A 21,266-nucleotide genomic window follows, 5' to 3' on the forward strand; every position below is an offset into this window, starting at 1 on the left:
TTTAGCAGAAAATAAAGATGAAAAAATTGAACTAATATAATAAAAATGCAAGTGCTCTAATAAATATCTCTCCTATTTTAATCAGCTATAAATTTGGATGAGTGGCCAAGACATGACATGCTTGCATGTGATAAAATCCTCACCAAAAAAAGGAAAATGAATCTAAAACTACTTAAGGTGACCACATCCTTCTATCCATTCCCTCTAGTCCCCCATTTCTTCTTCGTAGAATTCTACTTTTGAACCCAAATATCTAAATACCATATGGCTCATGAATCTAAAAAAAAAAAAAAAAAGACTCTTTTCCTACTTCCAAGAATAGATTTTGATAAACTGACACCATTGTATTTCTTTGCAAATAACTGGTTTAGGAACCAAGGCTAAATAACTGGTGGACAAAGTGTCCAAATGACTACCATTAAGGAAAATTACACAGGACCTAATTTGGCCCAATCATAGGACATGAAGGAGAGGCTCTATTTCATGAATTGAGAGAAATATTTTCCTGTTTTCTGGGAAAATAAAATCATAAGCTTAAGTCATATTGTTTGGCACATTTGAGCATACCTTTTTCTTTGAAGCATTATAAGGCCTCAATAAATGAAAATACACATTATTAGAAGTAACATTAGTCAACTGACCATTGATTTTAAGAACATGAGAATTCTTGGCAATCTTGATATGAACAGGTTCAATGGTGTGAGCACATGGAGCCAAGCATGAACTGCGGTTCACACAAGAGAAAAATGGAAGGAGAAGAATTAAAAATAAAATGTATATAAATTTCTTCTGATGCGTTTTACTGCTCCTGAGTGCAGAGAAATGGGCAGTTGTGGGTCAAGAGAGTCTTTTGCTGTTCTGATTGTTAATTGGTAGGACCAGTAACAGCATGTTTATATGCTGATGAAAATGTTCCTGCAGAGATGAAAGGAAACATCCTTAACCAGCTTTTGAAAGGAAGAGGATATGGATTACCTATTTCTAAAACTTCAGAGTGCCTCACAGGACTGCTTCAGAATAGATACCTAACAAAATGTATGTTGGATTCCATTTGTTGACGTATAATTGCCAGTCTATACTCAGTATTAGTATTTGAACTTGAATTATAAGCAGCATTTATATTATGTCAACCATACGACGATCGCAACGTATTATCATGATAGATATCTAGTCTTCGATTAAATATTAGAAAACAAAAATTATATTTCATATAAGACAATAGATTTTTAAATAGATCTTTTTAAACAGAAACTTGAAAAGATCAAGCTGATGTTTTTAAAACCTTACAGGTTTCTCAGAGAGCGGAGGATACAGAAATGTTCTTTTCAGTCACTTTTTCTTTAGGAATTAAGGCTGCCCGTGGTGATCTACAGGTAGGAAATGATTGAGTTGTGGCTACACTGTAAGTTAAATTGAATCTATTTTGCCACATTATGAGGGTCAATGATAGAGACCACACACTCCTGTCTTCATCCTTCTTCAGGCACTGAAGACAGCCAATTTTATCACTTTATACTCAATACCTGGAAACAGGACAGATACCTCTCATTAGGTTTCAGAAGCCATTCTTCAGTTCTGCAATATTTTACTGAAAATGGTAAGGTGTGCACAACCCTAATCTTTGATACAGTGCAATTTTACTTGGTTAGCACAGCACACGGTAGGAAGCTAAAAGTGGAACAAGGGATTAGATTAGCCAAACACCTTAAACTTCATAATTAAAAAGACACTTCTGGAGATTAACTTCAAAAATGATTTGCTGCCAGATGATTAATACTTCCCTTAAAAATGGGCTTTAAAATTATATTGTATCTGCATACTCTATATCATAATATAAACATGAGATTAAAGTAATAAAAAATCTTAATAAATCTTGCCAAATTATACTACTACACCCCTAATAATGGCACTAGTATAAATATAATAATATCATCTAAAATGGTCAGTTCCTTTACTGTGGGCCAGTAACTAAGTGTATAAACAGAGTTTGTGACATTTAATTCTCTTGACAAATCTGCACTGTAGATACTACTATCCCCAGTCTACTGATGGGGAAAAAAACTGAAAATTAGAAAAGTGACGTAACTTGACTAAGGTTACCCAGCTCAAATGTGGTGTAACTGGAACCCCCAGCAATCTGCTTTTCTTATCCATAATACATTATACGCCAACGTCGAGGGGGCAGGGTAAGCTTAAAAGGTTTTTCTGAAAAGGTCACTTGCGATCCTTCCCAATATAGAAGTTTCTTGAAAGAAAAAGTAAGACACATCCAACCTGTAATAGTTCACATTTCCTTTTCATTTTCACATTTTCTATATTTTTTTCAGTGAGGGTAAGAGTGAAAAATTTTAAACCTTCATCCCAGTAGAACCATATCTAGTTCTGATGCTATGTATGCTATGAATACCTGGGTACATTGTAGGAAAAGAAATCTCAACTCTCAATGCAAATAAAAGAGAAGAGAAGAGAAGAAAAATGAAAAGTAACTTGGGGATCCGAAAAAAAAAAGTAATTTAAGACTTTCTTTAACATAACTTTTGTGAATTTTCAATTGTTTGTATAGTCTTAGAAATGCTATTAATGTAATGAAATGCTTGTGTTAGATTTAATTATTTTGAGTTTTTTGCTATATTCTTATTTACTAGATTTTCTTTGTTGTTATGTTAAGACTTAAGTCACAAGGATGGGAACAAATTATGTCTGAATTAAAAGCTATCCATATGAGTGGTGTTTTGTCAAGGACCTAAGAATACCTGAAAACTCTTGAATTACAATATTAGAAGAATTTTATATCTAGCACATCATTCCAATTTTGTTTTATTAGTAATATTTACTTGAACATTAACTGAGGGACTGAAAAACATTATAAATGCATTAAATATATTAAATATATTTATACATATGCATATATGTGCATGCATTTATATGTATATTCATACATGTGTATGTGTGTGTGTGTGTATGTGTAGCATGTGCTGAAGGACCAGTATGTTTAAGTAGAATGATTATAAAATTCTCTTAAGATCAGCGTAGCAATCAGGTATTACTTATGTCAATGTAATTTATTGATTGATAATGGCCTTCTGATTTGGGTGTAGTTCTAAGAGGGACACTAAGATGGGACCATTTCTGATAGTAAAGAATGCTTTCCATGGGGAGGAGAGGGAACACAGTAGCCCATATTAATGAGCAAAAGTTAGTATTCTTTTAGATTTCTACACAAATGTACTTGTCATCACATACCTGAACAGAACCTATGATATAAAGCATATATGGAATCCATTTCTGCAGTACATACAAGGACAATGCATGGGAAGTAGCAGCGTTTTAATATATATTTATTTTTAATATAGCAATTGATATTCGAAAACTTTAGTCATATAAAATCCCATCCTTTGTGTTCCCTTCTAATTATCCAGTAAAATCATATAACTAAAGGAGGAATTCAAAATATACTTCAGATTAATTTTCTTATCTATAGCTCACATCTCAGAACTATTAAATCTAAAATCATGTTGAAAAACCTTGAGTGCATGTATTACCCTGAAAATGGGTGGTAAGATTTGCATTTGATTATGCTCAAATGGATGTTATGGCTACTTTTGTGCACTCACTGCAGAATTTCATTTTTAAGAAGCATTTTCATGTATCCACATAGCCTAAAGCTAAGCCAGGGAAAAAGGAAATAAGTAGAAAGAAAATAGTTTAAGTATTTTATTTTAAAATTTCCCTCTGCATTGAAACTACTGTTTGGCTTGAGAAATTACTAAACAGCAAGTCTTCCATTTTTTTAAACTGAATTTCAATCCATACAAAATATTTAACATTAATTCTGTTGTATTTTGATTTTCTTATCACTTAGGTAAGTGAAATATGGTAGGTAAATTGCTCATTATAATTAGTTTTTGAGCTCGATTCAAAGAAACAAATTAAACCAGAGAACATGCACATGATTTTAAAAAGTGTCAAGTTTTTAACTGCTGTAACAGTTTATAATACTTTAAAATATTTCCCTCACTCTTTACTTATGATTTTTAGTCTTATTATTATGGAGTGTTTAATAAGCTCTCAAAACAAAATATAATTTACTTTTTTAATAAAAATGGAATTGTTAAACAGAGTAGTACAATTAAATTGTCATTATTTCCAATAACACTGATTTCAGCTGTCAGTGAGTTCCTTGTACATTTCTTCTAATTGAGAATTCTCCTTTCTACAGAGAATGACAAAAAAAAGGCAAAATCTCTAAATTTATATCATTGCAAACTACACTGGTTTCTTTAATCAGCATATTTCAAATAGTAATCTCAGGGGCTCTATTTTTCTCTTAAATTAGGTAGTTAAAATATCATAGGTCTTGGATATTGAAACTAAAACATGGCACAGAAGATTGGAAAACACAATTTAATTAAAGGCAAGAATAAGCTGTATTTTGTGTTCCATAGTTCTTTTTTCAAATAGCAATATTGTGTGTTCACTATTCATGTTTACCATTTCCACAGAAGCTATGTTTACCTAAATATTTCTTTTACACAAAGGTTTACATACTTTAAAGCAGACTCTATGGGCATTCAACTAAATTACAGGATCAAGTGGACAGGGTAATACACAGCCTAGCCTTGAAAAATCTTTTTGCTTTCTAGAAAGGAAAAGACTCCTGAATATACCAGAATTGCACCATTTCAAAGAGATGGCTTTGTAGCAATTTAGTAAACCCACTAAGGAATTCTTGTACATAGTTCTTTTAATGTACAAGATCTTGTAAAATTAAAGCATATTATGCTGCTTGTGGTAATCTTGTATATTAAGGGCTTACATTCAGGCATTTATTTATTTTTCCTATCATTTTGCCAAAAATTGTTATATGCTGCCATGAGTAAAAATGGATCAAAATCATACTTTGAACTCCTTCTTCTAAATACATGGTTTTATTAGGCAATAACTGAGAACAGATTAAGAGATGTGACCTTATCTATGTGTAATTTTTTCTAAATCCACTTGCATAATAGCAAAGTTTCTGTAAACACAATTTCAACAGAGGAAAAAGTATGTTTTTAACTATGTTTTTCACACAATTGAATTTTTATTAAAATTATTAAACAGTCATCCAACTTTTCTGATATACTGCAATTAAATATACTATTGCTTTCATGCTCCATGCTTAGTCTTTGCACCAAGAAAGCATTTAACAATTATCAAACTATCACTTATGAAATATGTATTAGATGATAGAAAAAAGAAGATGTGGTCTATATATATACAAGGGACTAGTACTCAGCCATAAAAAAGAATAAAATAATGCCATTTGCAGCAACATGGATTGTGATCATCATCTAAGTGAAGTAAGCCAGAAAAGAGAAAGAAAAATACCAAATGATATCACTTGCATGTGGAATCTAAAAAATGACACAAATGAACTTGTTTACAAAACAGAAACAGACTCACAGACATAGAAAACAAAGCTATGGTTACCAGGGGGAAAGGGAGAGTGGAGGGATAAATTAGGAGTTCAGGATTTGCAGATACTAACTACTCTACACAAAATAGATAAACAACAAATCTCTACTGTATAGCACAGGGAACTATATCCAATACCTTGCAACAGCCTATTATGAAAAGGAATACACACACACACACATACACACATACATATAACTCAATCACTACGCTGTACACCACAAATTAATACAACATTGTAAACTGACTCTACTTCAATAAAAAATAAACATTAAATCATCTAAATTTAAAAAAATATATGTATTATTTTATAATATACAATTAAGTTATATGTGATACAATACATAATTATATTAAGAAATAGAAATTCTTATATTTAATTATATCTCACCACTGCAACTGATAACTGTAGTTTTGGTTACAAAGCCTACTTTCATTAAAATTCAAACTTTGCCTCTAAAGGAAGACATTGCCTGCACTCTTCAAATCAGTTTGTCAAAAATGGTTCTTACATAAACTTCATTCATTTGTGGGGAATTCCTTTCTAGAACCCCTGAAGAGTTGATTGACTTTCTTTAGGTTGTAGGTAATAATGAAAGGAACATCATTTGTTTTCCTTCCTAATATTTATTCAAAGTCACACTATATACCCCTTGTAAACACTTTACAGATTCCTTTTCATTACAATGCATGAGAAATGCTAAAAATAAGACGGCGTTTACGGTGCGAATGTACCAGGTAAGATGTAGAGTTCTTAATATGCATTATGTTATCCTCTTCACTAACTTAGAAGGCAAGTAATATCATTGTCATTTTATAGATGAAGAACCCAGAAGATAATAAATTCAAATGAATTGTTCAACGTCACAAAACTAGCAAATGGGCAATGCTGGGATTAAACCTACAATCAGCCTGCATCTGAAGAAAGTTACATCTCCCCCAAGTAATCATTATCAGCTCTAAGTATTTTTAAATTAAACTGAAAAAACTAGTAATATTTTAATAAGAAAAGTATACAATTTGCAATCTAAATGTATACCACACAGAGCAAAACACTGTCTCCCTCAACCGCAGCGGCCAAGGAGATAGTTCCTGGCATAGTTCTTTATCCTGTTCCCTTTACCAGACATGGACCAGCCAGTTTGGGTTTGAATACCTCCTTCTTACTAAGCCTTCCATGACTAGGTACCTACTTATCTGCTGAATGACAGTGGCCTTACGAGTCACCCTTCAACTAATTTTAATGTGACTTTTTTTTTCCTAAGTAAGTTGCATTCTTTTTCCTTAGGTTACAATTTTAAGAATATTAGAACTTATTTTACCTATCTCACCCTTGATTATTCACCACCTCCTAGGCTGGAAATAATATGTTTTGGACTTTTCCCCTCCCTTGTGCTATATCCTAATTCCTTCTACGCTGAGAATACAGTGAAACTCTCGGATCTAATTATAATTTAAATTTTGTACTCCCTGAATCAGCAAGTTTGGAACAGAATTGAGTATCTTTTTGGAGTTTGAATATAGGAATGGAATTAAGACTATAATTAATTATCCATGTGAGTAATTTAATTAAGTGAATTTAATTATTAAAATTCTCTCCACAAATTACTAAGAAAATTATCTTTCCAAAAAGCAGCAGTAAATAATATTGTAATATTTGAGTTAATAATACACATAAAATTGACTATATTTTCTGAATTGACTATATTTTTATGTATGAGATGATTTCTGCAGTCTTTATCCAAGAAAAGAAAATAAATGTATGAATCTGTCATATTTTGCTGAAACGATACCATACTACTGGATTAATATCCTGTTTGGTGATGATTTGATTTTTTTAAAGTTAAGTTTGCAAGGTTAAAGGAAGTATTTTTAAAGCTACAAAAAATAGGATTTAAGTTAATTTTGAAATATCCCTATCGGTCAAGCTGCAGTTTTTAAAAAATCACATAAATTCAAAACAACTCAACTCTAAATACAACTCTAAAGTTGTATTTGTGATACTCAACACAATGTTAGAGGACAAATTTCCTGTATTTAATGTTCCACTTAAGCTAACATTAACATTAGTTCACATCCCTGAGTACTGAGAGGCCAGGCAATTTTCTTTTGAGATGAAGAGGGTGAAGGTTCTACGTATGTTTATAAAGAGGATAAACTATTAGTTTTAAAACCTTCATTGATAACCACATCTGATTAACAGGGGGTAGATAATTTATAGTCTACTTTGAACATTTGAATTAATAGGAGTGGTGACACAGTTATGGATGGCAGACAGGATAACCTAATTTTACAGAAGGTTTACTCCTTACCGATAACTGTATCTGCTCTACTAAATATGCCGCTTAAAGAATGATAAACACACATTCTGTAGGTCTGGATCAAGTGAATCTAGAGAGGTTGGTTTCTAGCCTATTACCGTATTGAATGTCACCCATGAAACACAGTGTTAGACATAGAATGTTTCATTTTCAGATGGATGCAGTACCTTGGGCTAAAAATGAGACAAAACCCACTCAGTGTAAGTATTTCTCTAAGTATGAACCCCTGAGAATCTGCACCGGAATCCCCTAAAATATTAACTAAAAATCCACGTTTCCAGGTCGTGGGCGACGCGCACAAAATCAGACTCCACAGGGTCTGGGAATCTGTATCACCATAAGTGCAAGCCATGCTTATGCAAACTGGAGCTTGAGAATTTTGTTCTCATAAAATCTTTTATTTGAGAGGATTAACTTAGTGGCTGGTTCATCAATACCTTGAGTTAAGGATATAACTCCTTTGGTTTAAAATCTCATCTTTCTATATATATATATTTGTAGAAGGAGAGAGATCCAACTTATATTAACAAAGAGGCTAACTAAGCAGCATCGTTTTATTTAAAAGAACATTTCTTCCATCAATTTCCTGAAATATAGTAAGTACAAGCAGAAAAATAGTTCACATTCATCAAGAACTCACTCCTTACTAAGTACCATGTTTTATGTTTCTATTTCATTTTAATTTCACAACACTGATGAGGTAGGTACTATTACTATTGTAATAGCTGAGGAAATTAAGATGATCACATAAGTAGAATGTCGTCTTCTTCTTCTTGGTGTACCTCTGCAGCCCCATCTTCCCCCATTCTCACTTAGCCAAAAACTTACTGACTTCAAAGCTAAACTCCTCTAAGAAGCCTTCACGATCTAACTCTGCCCAGCGCTTCTTCTTGGCTGTTCTCTTATAACGTGACGAGTCGCCATGGACCATCGGTGGGCAGGCTGAAGTGTTAATGTTTGTTTTTATGTCTGTTCCCGCCTGCGACTATGAATTCTTTGTGGATGGGAACTTGTCTGAATTTATCTTGTTGACGCCTTTTGAGCCTAACAGAGGGAACACCTCATCTCTAAGCTAAATTCTGAAACACTCTTAAGACATACTAGATATATGTGAATCAAGATGATTCACTTAAAATTTTTTATTAAAAACACACACTTACATGAAGAACAAGTATCTACCCCTCCAAACAAACAAACGATAAACAGAAAACATCAGTAGTGCTCTTAGAAAGCAAAGACAGAAAATAGTTCTCCCAAAATACTGGGTTTTTTGTTGTTGCTGTTGTCACTGTTACTAAAGTCCCTGATTGAAAATAGAAAGTCTTCCCAGGGGAGCTAATTTGTGATCCTATGTGACTCTTTATCAAGTTACAATAGCTTTAAGCTAGAAATGAATGTGACACTACGTGGGCATGAAACTGAAGTATATCTTTATAAAGTACAGTAAGTAGTTTTCATTTAGAATTTCCCAGGGGTTTTACAGACAGAAACATTTAAATAGGTGTGTAGTGCTCTGCTGTTCATAACCAGTCTCTTGGTAAATATCCAAACAAGAAGAACAAAAAAGAAGCACATATCACATGGCGTTTCCCCATGTTGAGTATCATGTACTAAAACTGGCAGAGGGACTGTCTTCCACCTCAGAATAAGATAACTAAAGACTCTGACTATTAAAAAAAAACAACAACAAAAAACAAAAACTCCTCTCCTGGTCTAATCTGAAATTCACTATATTAGATTCTCTGGGATCAAGAACAAAAGCCATGATTAAGTCATTCATTTTTAGCACAGTAACGCACATCTGAGGTCAGCTATGTTCAGCTGCTCCTTGTCTTACCAGTGAAAATACTGAATCTCAGAGTTGTAAGTGGAAAGCACTGACACACATCCTAACGGCCTCGTGATCAGAGAGCAGTCTGATTACTTTCAGCGCGTTGTTCCTTACACCATCGCACACTTTCTCTCTTCCACCTTCTTCAGTATCTGTCCATTGACTCAGATAACAAGCATTTATCGACCACCCAGCACTGCTGACATCTAAATCCTGAAAGGTTGAGATGTAAGATACAACTGAGTGAAGTCATCTCAAATCCATGTGAGGATTTGACTAAAAACATCTGGTACGGCATAGAAAAGGGAGCCGAAAAGAATATTTTGTCATTCTGAATTTATAACAGACCTCTAATTTATTAGGCAATGGAGATTCACAGAATTTCATATCTAAAAAGGATCTTAAAGATTATCATGAGACTGAATAATTCTAACTCATGTAGGTTAATTAGGCACATAAAGAAGCCATATTCACCTAAGTTTTAAAGAACACAAAGCAACCTCAAAATACCACCACCTATCTTCAACAACTGTTAAAACTAATAAATGAGTTTGATAAAGCTGCAGGATTCAAAATCAATACACAAAAATCTATTGCATTTTCTATACATTAATAACAAACTATCAGAAAGAGAAGTTAAGAAAACAATCCTATTTACAACTGCATCACAAAGAATAAAATATCTAGGAATAAATTTAACCAAGGAGGTGAAAGATCTATACACTGAAAACTATAAGGTATTGATGAAGGAAACTGAAGAAGATACAAATAAATGTAGAGCTACTCCATGCTCATATAGTGGAAGAATTAATAGTGTTTTGCTACCCAAAAGAATCTGAAGATTCAACACAGTCGCTATCAACAAATGGTGTTGGAAAAACTGGAGAAACACATGCAACACAATAAAACTGGACCACTGTCTTACACAATACACAAAAATTAACTGAAAGTAAATTAAAGACTTGAATGTAAGACCCAAAATCATAAAACCCCTAAAAGAAAACATAGGCAGTAAGCTTCTTGGCATGGGTCTTGGAGATGATATTTTGAATTTGACACAAAAAGTAAAGGCAACAAAAGTAAGTAAAATAAGCAAGTGGGACTACATCAAACAAAAAAGCTTCTGCACAGTAAAGGAAAATATTAATAAAATGAAAAAGCAACTTATGGAATGGGAGAAAATATTTGCAAATCATATGTCTAATAAGAGGTTAATATCCAAAATATATGAATAACTCATACAGCCCAATAACAAACAAAAAACCCAATTAAAAACTGGTCAGAGGATCGCTATAGACATTTTTTTCCAAAGAAGACACACAGATGGCCACCAGGTATATGAAAAGACACTTAATATCACTAATCATCAGAGAAATGGGAATCAAAACTACAATGAGATATATCTGGTTAGAATGACTAGTCAAAAAGACAAATAACAAATGTGAGTGAGGATGTGGAGAAAAGGGAACCCTTGCGCACTGTTGGTGGGACTATAAGTTGGTGCAATCACGACAGAAAACAGTATGAGGTATCTTAAATAACTAAAAATAGAAATACCATATGATCCAGCAATTCCACTTTTGGGTATTTATCTAGAGAAAATGAAAACACTAAAAAAGATGGACCCTATATTCACATAGAACTATTTATAATAGCCAAGACATGTGCACAACCTAAGTGTCCGTGGATGAATGGAGAAAAATTCTTGCCATCTTCAACAATATGGATGGACCTTGAGGGTATGATGCTAACTGAAATGAGTCACACAAATACTGTATAATCTTACTCACATGTGGAATCTAAAAACAAAAAACAAACAAACAACTAAAAAACAAGATAGACACAGAGAACAGACTGGTGGTTGCCCGGGGTGGGGGAGGTGGGGAGGGGGGTGCAGGGGTAAGGGATGGAGATAGTAGGCAAACGGGGTGAAGCGAGTCGAAAAGCACAAACTTTCAGTTATAAAATTAATAAATCCTGAGACTGTAATGTACAGTATCATGACTATAGTTAATAACACTGTATTGTATTTTTGAAAGTTACTAAGACAGTGGATCTTAAAAGTTCTCATCGTTCAATAATTTGTAACTATGTGTGATGATGGATGTTAGCTAGTCTCATTGTGGTGATCGTTTCACAATATACATAAATATTGATTCATTACATTCTACACCTAAAACCAATGTTATATGTCGAGTATACCTCAACTTAAAAATAAGGAATATAAGTTATATAATTTAATTTTGAAAGAATGTAAGACAACCTCAACATATTTTAGGTTTTCAAAAATGGTTGAGAGTTAGGCAAAATCAATTCTCCTGATTAGTTAATGTTGTAAATTAACTTAAAAAAATTTGTTACTGGGTACTGTGCATTAAACAATGAAAACTCTAGATATTTAAAAAACTACCCAATCCATCTAGTCAAAGAGCTATTTTACCAATCATTTTGATGTGACTGGTCACATCTCTTTTCTTCTACTTTTTAAGGATCAAGTTGTATGTAAGCACATTTTGGTCAGTATTTGAAAATGGCAGCAGTGCTTGCCAGCGCCATCTACTTCGTTCCACTGTCAGAACACTGATTTTTGTTTAACTGTCGTCCCATTTGGCACAGCCCATATGACTCAGAAACACAGATCTTACCCACAGCTGCATAAATTAACCCTGATTTGTATAAACCAGTCAAGGTAATTCTAATCTCCGTGCCAGAAATATTGGTGCAGGAAAACGGGCTTTAACCAAGCATTCTCTGGCATTTATTTTTTCATAGTTAGATGCATGACCTATGTTGGTCTCATCAGGTCTTACAAAAGACCTGATAGTTCATGATTCGGGGAAAGCTTTCATTCTCTTTTGCTGAATTTGAACGCAGAAAATTTCTGCCTCTGCTGAGGCCCTCAGTCATACTGGGGCCCAGAGGGAAGGCTGCCTGAGGACAAATCCAGCCTGTTTTGCTGGAGCACAGAGCAGAGAAACACAAGGCAAAATCAAAACCACCAACCTGGGGCTCAACTGTGTCTTGGAGGGTGTCCAACCTGCAGGCTGCTTAATGTGTCTTTTTGTTTAAGCCAGAGTTTTTTCTGAGTGTGGTGCATGAGTTAGCAAGACCAGCATCACTTGGGAAATGGATACAAATGTAAAGTCTAGGCTCCATCCCAGACCCAATAAATCAGACCCTTGGAGCGCTGCCTATGGATGTGTGTGGGCTGAACAAGGTCTCCATGACATTCTCAAGTGCACCAAAGTCCGAGAGGCAGCAATGCGAACTACTGTTGAGTCAAGATTTCTATTAATTATAGTTAAATGTACCCAAAGTAATAAAAAAGACCAGTCACTTCTATCAAACCAAGTGTGCCAGCTATACACACATATGTAGTTGCCAAAATAATGCTATTTTTAACAATAAAAATTTTACTGTTACCAATTATCAGTAAGTTTAATGCAAACTTCTTTAACATCACAATTTGATGTTATATTATTCATCCATACTTTTAATTAATAAAAAGTCATTTTCTTCACTGAACGAAAGAAATATACATATATTTATATACATATATACGAAATATATTTATTTCTTAGCTATTATAATATACATCTTACCTACTATAATATAGAGGGTACTTATCTTGCCTACTATAATCTTACCTAGTAAAATAAATGTACCTACTCCTGATACCTCACACAGAGCTCCTAAAATACTTGTAATCTCTTGAGCGATAGGGGTGCTAAGAGCATTTTTGGTCTAATATTTGGTCTTTGGCTCCAATTCCTGACACAGAGCTCCTAAATCCCTTGGAATGTCCTGGGTGATGGGAGCCTCTTTTGTCCTAATGAAGTGACTAGGTGTGTTCCTGGATGGGGGCTGGCCACCTGAAAGATCAAGCCATGATGAGCAGCTTGTAACTTTCAGCCCCATCCCTATCCCCCGGGGAGGGGAGCCAGTAACTGATCAAGGCTACATGATGAGGCCTCCATAAAAATCCGTAAACTAGGAGGTTCAGAGAGCTCCTGGGTTGGTTAGCAGATGCATAAGACGGCAGAATGGTACACTCTGACTCCACAAGGACAGAAGCTTCTGGGCTTGGAACCTCTCTAGACCTTGCCCTGTTCTATTTGTATCTTTTATAATAATCTAGTAAATATAAGTAACTGTTTCTCTGAGTTCTGAGGGCCACTGTAGCAAATTATCAAACCAGAGGAAGCAACCGTAGGAACTCCCATTTTTAACCAACTCAACACAAGAATGGGGAACCGGAGGATCCAATCCCTGTGACTGGCATCCAAAATGGGACAGTCCAGTGGGAATGAGCTCTTAACCTTTTGGGTCTGCATTAACTCCAGGTAGTTAGTGTCATAATTGAACTGTAGGACCCCAGTTGTTGTCCAGAAAATTAGAGAATTGTTTGGTATGAAGAAAAAAAACCCTACCTATTCAGTGTCACATGTGTTGCAGGTGTGAGTAGAGGAAAAAGAACCAATTGTTTGCTTTCACTAGTCATGTTTGTTTCTTACTAGTCTAATCTGCACAATTTAAATTTACTTCTTAGTACACAAGCATCATTAGAAGAGTAACAGTTTTGAGGACAAATCCACATGGAATATTCTTGAGTAGAATCTGATGTCATGCAGGTATGTATATCTGTATGTATGACAATAAAGCATCATTTCTATAGTATATTTTTTTCTTCAAAAGGGAATTTAACTTAAAGAAACTGAAGTAATACATTTCTATATTTTAAAAATTACATAGTTGATTATAATTTCATTTGTGAAATTACAGGCCATTTAAAAATTATAGCAATATATGCAATTAATATATTCATATATTCATCAACTGGAAGACTTTGAGACACATGAACATTCAAATGTTAATGGTCTATAATAGCTCCTTCTTATTTTAAATTAAAATTAGTTACATCATCTTTATACTTAACAGCAACTATCAATTTTAGAAATCCAATTTACTTTAAAAAAAATCCTTTTAAACTCTATGTTAAAGTATCTTTGAAGGCATCTCCAGAGAAGAATGCTTGCCATTAAAATCCCCCAGTCTATTCACAGAAGAGATGAAAAAGTCCTAAGTTTACATACTGATGCTGAACTTATTAGAAACAGAATCAAGCTCTGCACTCAGCAGAACAAATGTAGAGTTTAATGCTCAAGTCTGACCATTCTCTATAAAAAGCAAGTCAAATGATAAAATTTGAAACTTCTCCCCAAAAGGAAAAAGGCACTATACTCACAAAGTGATGTTGAACTTTCCTGCCATGACTTCTTTAAAAATGTGCTTACATTTAATGCTTTTAAAAAATTAGATTTTTTCTATTATTAAAATATTTTTCATAATGTTCTAAAAACACAATTTTCTGAACCAACCAATTATACCTTTAAATTATTAGAAACTTGTTGAATATTGGATTGGCCCAGGGAAACACAAGCATGAAGAAATGAACAGCCAATAATCTAACTTGGTATATGTCAAACTGTGGCTCTCTGGCTAAACAGGAAAGATTAGTAAATTTATATTCAGTTAACCCATTAAGTTTTGCTGAGTGAATCACTTGAATTCAAAAGGCAAAGCCTTAGCAGCTGCATATCCCAGGTCTGTTTCCAATTTCTCTGACAGGGTAAAAACAGAATGAATGTGATCAAAATGTCTGACAAAAACGTGCATGCAAAGAAGAGACGCCAACATCATGTTACATTAGATCAAATACAGAGGAGCCAAACGATTTCATTCTATCTTCACAGCCTAGTACAGAACAAGATTTGTAGGGACTTTCACTGAATATCACCTGAGTACATGAATGATTTAATGATTACATGAGGAATGAATCGAAATATTAATGAATCGGAGTATGAATAAGAAATAGATTTTCTAAAAGAGACGGAGAACTAAAGGGTGATTCTGTAAATAAACTAACAAGTATTGAGCTCCTTCCACATTTTGAAGCTCTTTCTTTAAATTATCTGGCTATTTGATACTAATTCTCTTTAATGTAACCCTTCTATTACTGTAAATGCCAATTTTAAATCAGCATTTCCATCTCCATATGTAATTTGATAAATGTCTCCATGATAAAGTGAAAATTGAGTAAAGAAGTTGTTGGCTCAGAGAACAACATGTATTTCAAGCAGAGCTTTTTAAAAGAATGAGTGAAACAGATCTGAATTCCTTTGGAATCTACAGTGTGCCAGCGTACATACCTTGTCTCATTTAATCCTCCAAAAAGCCCTAAGTGAAAGTGATAAGCACTCCATGTAATTTCACAAATGACCACATCTGATCAGAAAAATAAAAGTGTACAAATTTTAATTGAACTCCTGACTTTCAATCCCGTAATCCATGCTCTTTAGATCAGATTACTAGCTATTCTGCAGTTTCTCTGTGGTTTTGTTATTTGCAAATAATAATCCAAATGGGAAAAAATTTCAACCCATAGCAAGCCAAAATTAACAATTTGACCCATTGAGAAAGTTACAACTAAAGGAAGGAAAATGAATCCACTGAAGAAGTACTATGGCCCAGGCCTGATAGTCAACATAAAGCTGTATTATACTTTCAGAACAACGTTGTTTGATGGACAAATGGAACCATGCTAACAAGATGTGGTTGTTTTTTCTTAACAAAGTTGCAGATGTGCACAACTTCATAAAGCATGCTGTTATTTATAAACACACTTACTTCTTTTGCTTGGAGAAGAATAGCAGTTACTAAAAATGTTTTCATATTTGCATAGCAGCAAAAACCGAATATGGTTAGCCAATGACGAAAACATAATCTTTTGTAAAAAACAATTAATAATATTGTTACCTTAAAGGAATAAACCACTGTATCATTTTCAAGGCTCTGTCATACATATTATGTCATGCAGCCCTTCAAAAGCCCTGTGAGATTGCAAGGCAAGATAAATTATTAACCCAATTTTATGGGTGTGCAAATTAAGGCTCAGAAAGATTAAGTGTCTTACATAATAATACACATAGTTTTTATGAGGCCATTTATATATTATTAAAGTCAAGTTTCTAGATTTTCTGGTGCCTCTCTCACAATAGCAGTGATTTTACTACTGGGGATAAAGTTTTACAAATTTTCCCCAGTTTTTAAAGTAGTTTGAATCTAAAGATTTAAGCTGAATGGTTGCCATGAAATAAACACCATAAAGCCCCATAAAGGCTTTCAAAAATCCTGCACAGAAATTAGCTAGTGTATTTCTAATGCAGAAAACCAAATATGTAAATAAATGAACCAAAAAGGAAGCAACTGTTCTTAAATTTATCGAAGTGGTTAAAAAGGCCACCCATGTCCTGCATCAACAGTTCCTGAATTTTAGGATTTATAATACCTCATTTTCTTATTCTGCAGTCATAAGAAATATTTTCAAAGAACCAGCGACATGTCACATCATTTTTTAGCATGAATAATGAGCAGGTTTGAGCTCTAATGATGCTGCGGGAACACAGAGCATGCAGCTTGGAGGCTTACCATATAAATTAGTGCAGAATCACATTAGCAAGCAAGGCACAATCAGAGAAATGAATTCAAACTGAAGGAAGGGAATGGCCAGAGATAATATTCTGAAGTAAAGCAAAAACATGCAATAGTATTGCCTTACTCTTCTGTGTAAGCTTTCTGAATTCTGACAGTAGATTTGAGGATTGCATTTGCAATCATCCTTTACCACGTGCACAGGATGCAATAACTACATAAGGACAGCCAAGTAACAAAATGAATCCACATATACTCAAGGGATAAGACTGAAGCCTGGTCACCCGGATAACGTATCTTTTTCACTGTGTTATGGAGGCACACAGGATGCCTAGAAACATTGAACGACTCTTGATGATTCATGGTGTTGAGGCAGCTTGCTTTTGCCCTTTTCTTCATTTTTACATCTTGAAACTTGACTCCCAAGTTATTGTCTGCTTTATAGAAAGAGCCATTCTATATAACACAGGGAATTATACTCAATATCTTGTAATAGCCTTTAATGAAAAAGAATATGAAAACAAATATATGTATGTATATGCTTGACTGGGACATTGTGCTGCACACCAGATATTGACACATTGTAACTGACTATACTTCAATAAATACACAAATAAATAAATAAGAGCCAATGACTTTTTTAGGCTAACCCGATTAGATTTTACCAGGATTTTGTAAGGTATAAACTCCTAAGGACTGTAAAATTATTAGTTGTTAATACTATGTACAGTTGCAGAAGTAAAAAATATAGAAATGGTTACCGGATGTTGGTACTGAACTCAGCTCCACCACTAATTCTTGTGCTACCAGTTCTAAGACACAACTGCTCCACTGGCTACTTTATTTCATCTTCCTGAGCAATCAACAAGAATAACATAAAAGGTTTCATAGTAATCATCCATCCATCATCACCCTTTAATATGCTATGGACCGTGTTTCATAAGCTTCACACAAATCACATTTTACTACTGTTTCTGCTAAGCCTGTATTTTCAGACCAGTGCAAGAGTCAGGACTATCTGGGTGAGTCTCCTGACAGATCAGATTTCAATCTCAAGTGATATAAAATTGAATGCATTTTCGTTTGGCTTTTCCCTCACTTATTTTTCAAGAACTTGATACAGCTTTGAGATGCACTGCAATACATGCTGTCCTGCTGTGATGTATATCCAGTTAATTTAAAATAGGCAAGCATCCTGGATGCTGAAGACAGTTTTATCATCACGAACCAAGAGTTTCCTCCAAAAAAGCTTTAGATTCTCTCGCCCTAATTTCTGTTAGGAGGGGGGAAGAAAAGTGTTCCATGAAAACTCAACCAAAACTAAAATAATTGACTCTGCCAGATGTTTTCTAAAGTTCAAACGAAAATTACAAAACAGCCCTATGGAGGAATTAATTTAGTTACCTTTTATAGCTAATTCACTTTAATGAAAGCTCTGAAAGTGAGGGGAGAGATCAGTACAAAGTCAAAGGTTTCATTTGAACATTATTGAAGCTCTTCTTTGGGCAAATCAGATGCCAGATTACAACCGATCTTAACATATTTCAGTGTAAGATATGAGTCATGTCCCTTGATCAGAATCCCTTTGATCATTTATAGAACAAGTTTTATAGCAGCAGCGAAGCAAGTTATTGAGGAAAAAATTACACATTGCTTGAGTTTTGCCAGCAACTGTGAGGGCCACGTCCACAGAAGACAGGGGTCTTTTCAATTGGAGATCAACAGAGTACTGGTTTAGCACTTGACCTAATAGACTACCAGCCCCCTTACACTATACCTGGAATCTAAAATATTTGAATCCCCTTCATCAATAAATTACATTAGCACATCAAGTTCTCTCCCGATAGTTTAAATGTGAAGGCACTGCTATTATCCAGGTCTTTGGTAAACCCTGGCAGAAAGAAGTGATATTCAAGAAAAGAGATTTATGTGCCATGTAGCATATTCATTCAAAGCATGTAAACTCCAATTTACATAAGGTTTGATACCAGGAAATAAGGATATATAAACACTATTAGCTTAAGTTGTTAACAAAATAGGTATTTTAAATGTTATGCTTTTGGTTTTTATTAGGAACAAATGTGCATAATAAATTGAAAAATATTTGATATATGTAACAAATTTCTCTTAGAAATGGTTAATAAAACCAAAAATCAGCATCATTTGAATAACTAATAATCTTTTATTAGATGAGAATTTACTACTTTCACTGAGAGGAATTTCTAAACTAAATTAAAACTTAATCAAATAATTAAGTTAGCCCTTTATTTACTTCCATTCTTCCTCACTAGAATGTTTGTTCTGTGTTTAAGTATTTTTAAAATTTTTGCTATTTTTTTATAGATACACTTGTCTTCTTTCAATTATATTGGATATGTTATTTTTTAAATATTTCTTCATGTAATCTTGGATCAAATACATGTATTTTATTGTTGTTTAAATTTCTTAAACTGTAAAATGGAGGTGTTGAACTACATACTTCTTAGAGTCTCTTTTAGCTCTAAAAAGCTCTGATTTAAAGAGCCAAAAATACGAATTAATAGAAAAGATTGATGTTACTGATGAATTCCCAGCACAAGTGTCAGTGGAAGTTTATTTACTAGTAACTTTTCATTTTATTTGTAAAAGCAGTATACTTAAACTCTTTTATTATCACATACACTAGATCACTGGTTCTCAGATGAGGGTGATTTTACCCTCCAGAGGATATTTGTCAGTGTCTGCAGACATCTGTGGTTGTCAAAACAGTGTTGAGTAAGTGAGCAACCTCCGAGGGGCAGCCACATGAGTTAGTAGATCACAACACCACTGCTGGACGAGGCCTGACGAAATGATTTAAAAAAAAAAAAACCAGTGGCTCTCAGGAGCAGGGGGATTCCACCCCCGGGGGAGATTTGTCAGTGTCTCATCAAATTTTTGGTTGTGACAGCTTGGAGTAGGGGAGTTGCTACTGACATCTAGTGGGTGGAGGCCAGTGATGGAGCTTAGCATCTGACAATACACAGGACAGCCACCCAAAACAAAGAATTACCCAGCCCACATTTGCAGATACTAACGACTATATATAAAATCAGGTAAACAACAAGGTCCTACTGTATAACACGGGGAACTATATTTGAACCTTGTAATAGACCATAATGAAAAAGAATATGAAAAGGAATATATATACATTTGTACAACTGAATGGATCAGTGTTATATGTCAGAAATTAACACACAATTGCAAATCGACTATAGTTCAATTAAAAAAGAAAAAAACTACCCAGCCCAAAATATCAACACTGCAGTGCTGAGGTCAAGAAACTCTGTAGTGGATGGAAGAAGCCTTCCTGTCTTTAGTGTACTCTCTTATAGGAGAAATATAAATGTCTATAGATTTATTAACATTGTAAGTAGCATACCACACTTCAGAAAAAGAGAAAAAAACTCAATCTTTTCATTTCTAGATCTTCACCGCCTTCAAAATTACAGTCTTAATATCTTAGCTTCTTTTTTCTCAATCTAGTGTTTAAAGATTTTGTATATCTTATATATTTAAAAGAAAGAAACTTTAGAGTGTTTTTTTAAAAGTGAAACTGCCATTCTGTTTTACGAACTGATCTTTCTTTGGCAGAAGTTTCAAGTAATTTCTCTTTAAGCATTGTCTTTAAAAAAAGTTGACGTGAATATCTCACTTTGGAAAATAGAAACTGAGAATTACACTGAGTATCATGGACGCAACACATATTTACTGTGCACCTGCTGCATATGCCAGAATGATGGGAGGAACAGACCGTACGAAGAACTAGAGAAACAAAAAGGGACATGTTTCTATGAAAGGCCAAGGAAGAATAAAATGGATACATCCAGGGGAGAAAAAAAAAATCAAGCCTTTTAGGGAATAAGAGAGAATGATAGGAAATGAGTCCAAGGATGCAGGCAGGAGCAAAAATCACACAAGGCATGGAGGGCCATGTAACGGAAACCAGTAGAATGTTTTATATGGGAAAATATCAAGAAATGGTTTCTTTTGTTTTGTTTTATTTTCTTGTATCTTCCTTCCGTTCTTCCTCCCTTTTTTTTAATTGAAGTTTAGTCAGTTTACAATGTTGTGTCAATTTCTGGTGTACAGCACAGTGCTTTAGTCATACATGAATATACATACATTCATTTTCATATTTTTTTCAC

The 21,266-nt window shown here is 34.0% G+C and overlaps 1 protein-coding gene across 3 annotated transcripts in view; it reads right to left on the reverse strand.

The window, feature by feature from the left end:
• Window positions 1–21,266, reverse strand: part of BRINP3 (BMP/retinoic acid inducible neural specific 3) — a 338,844-nt gene that overhangs the window by 250,190 nt on the left and 67,388 nt on the right. The window lies entirely within an intron of this gene.

This window comes from Camelus dromedarius, chromosome 21, assembly GCF_036321535.1.
Source record: "Camelus dromedarius isolate mCamDro1 chromosome 21, mCamDro1.pat, whole genome shotgun sequence".
Lineage (NCBI taxonomy): Eukaryota > Metazoa > Chordata > Mammalia > Artiodactyla > Camelidae > Camelus > Camelus dromedarius.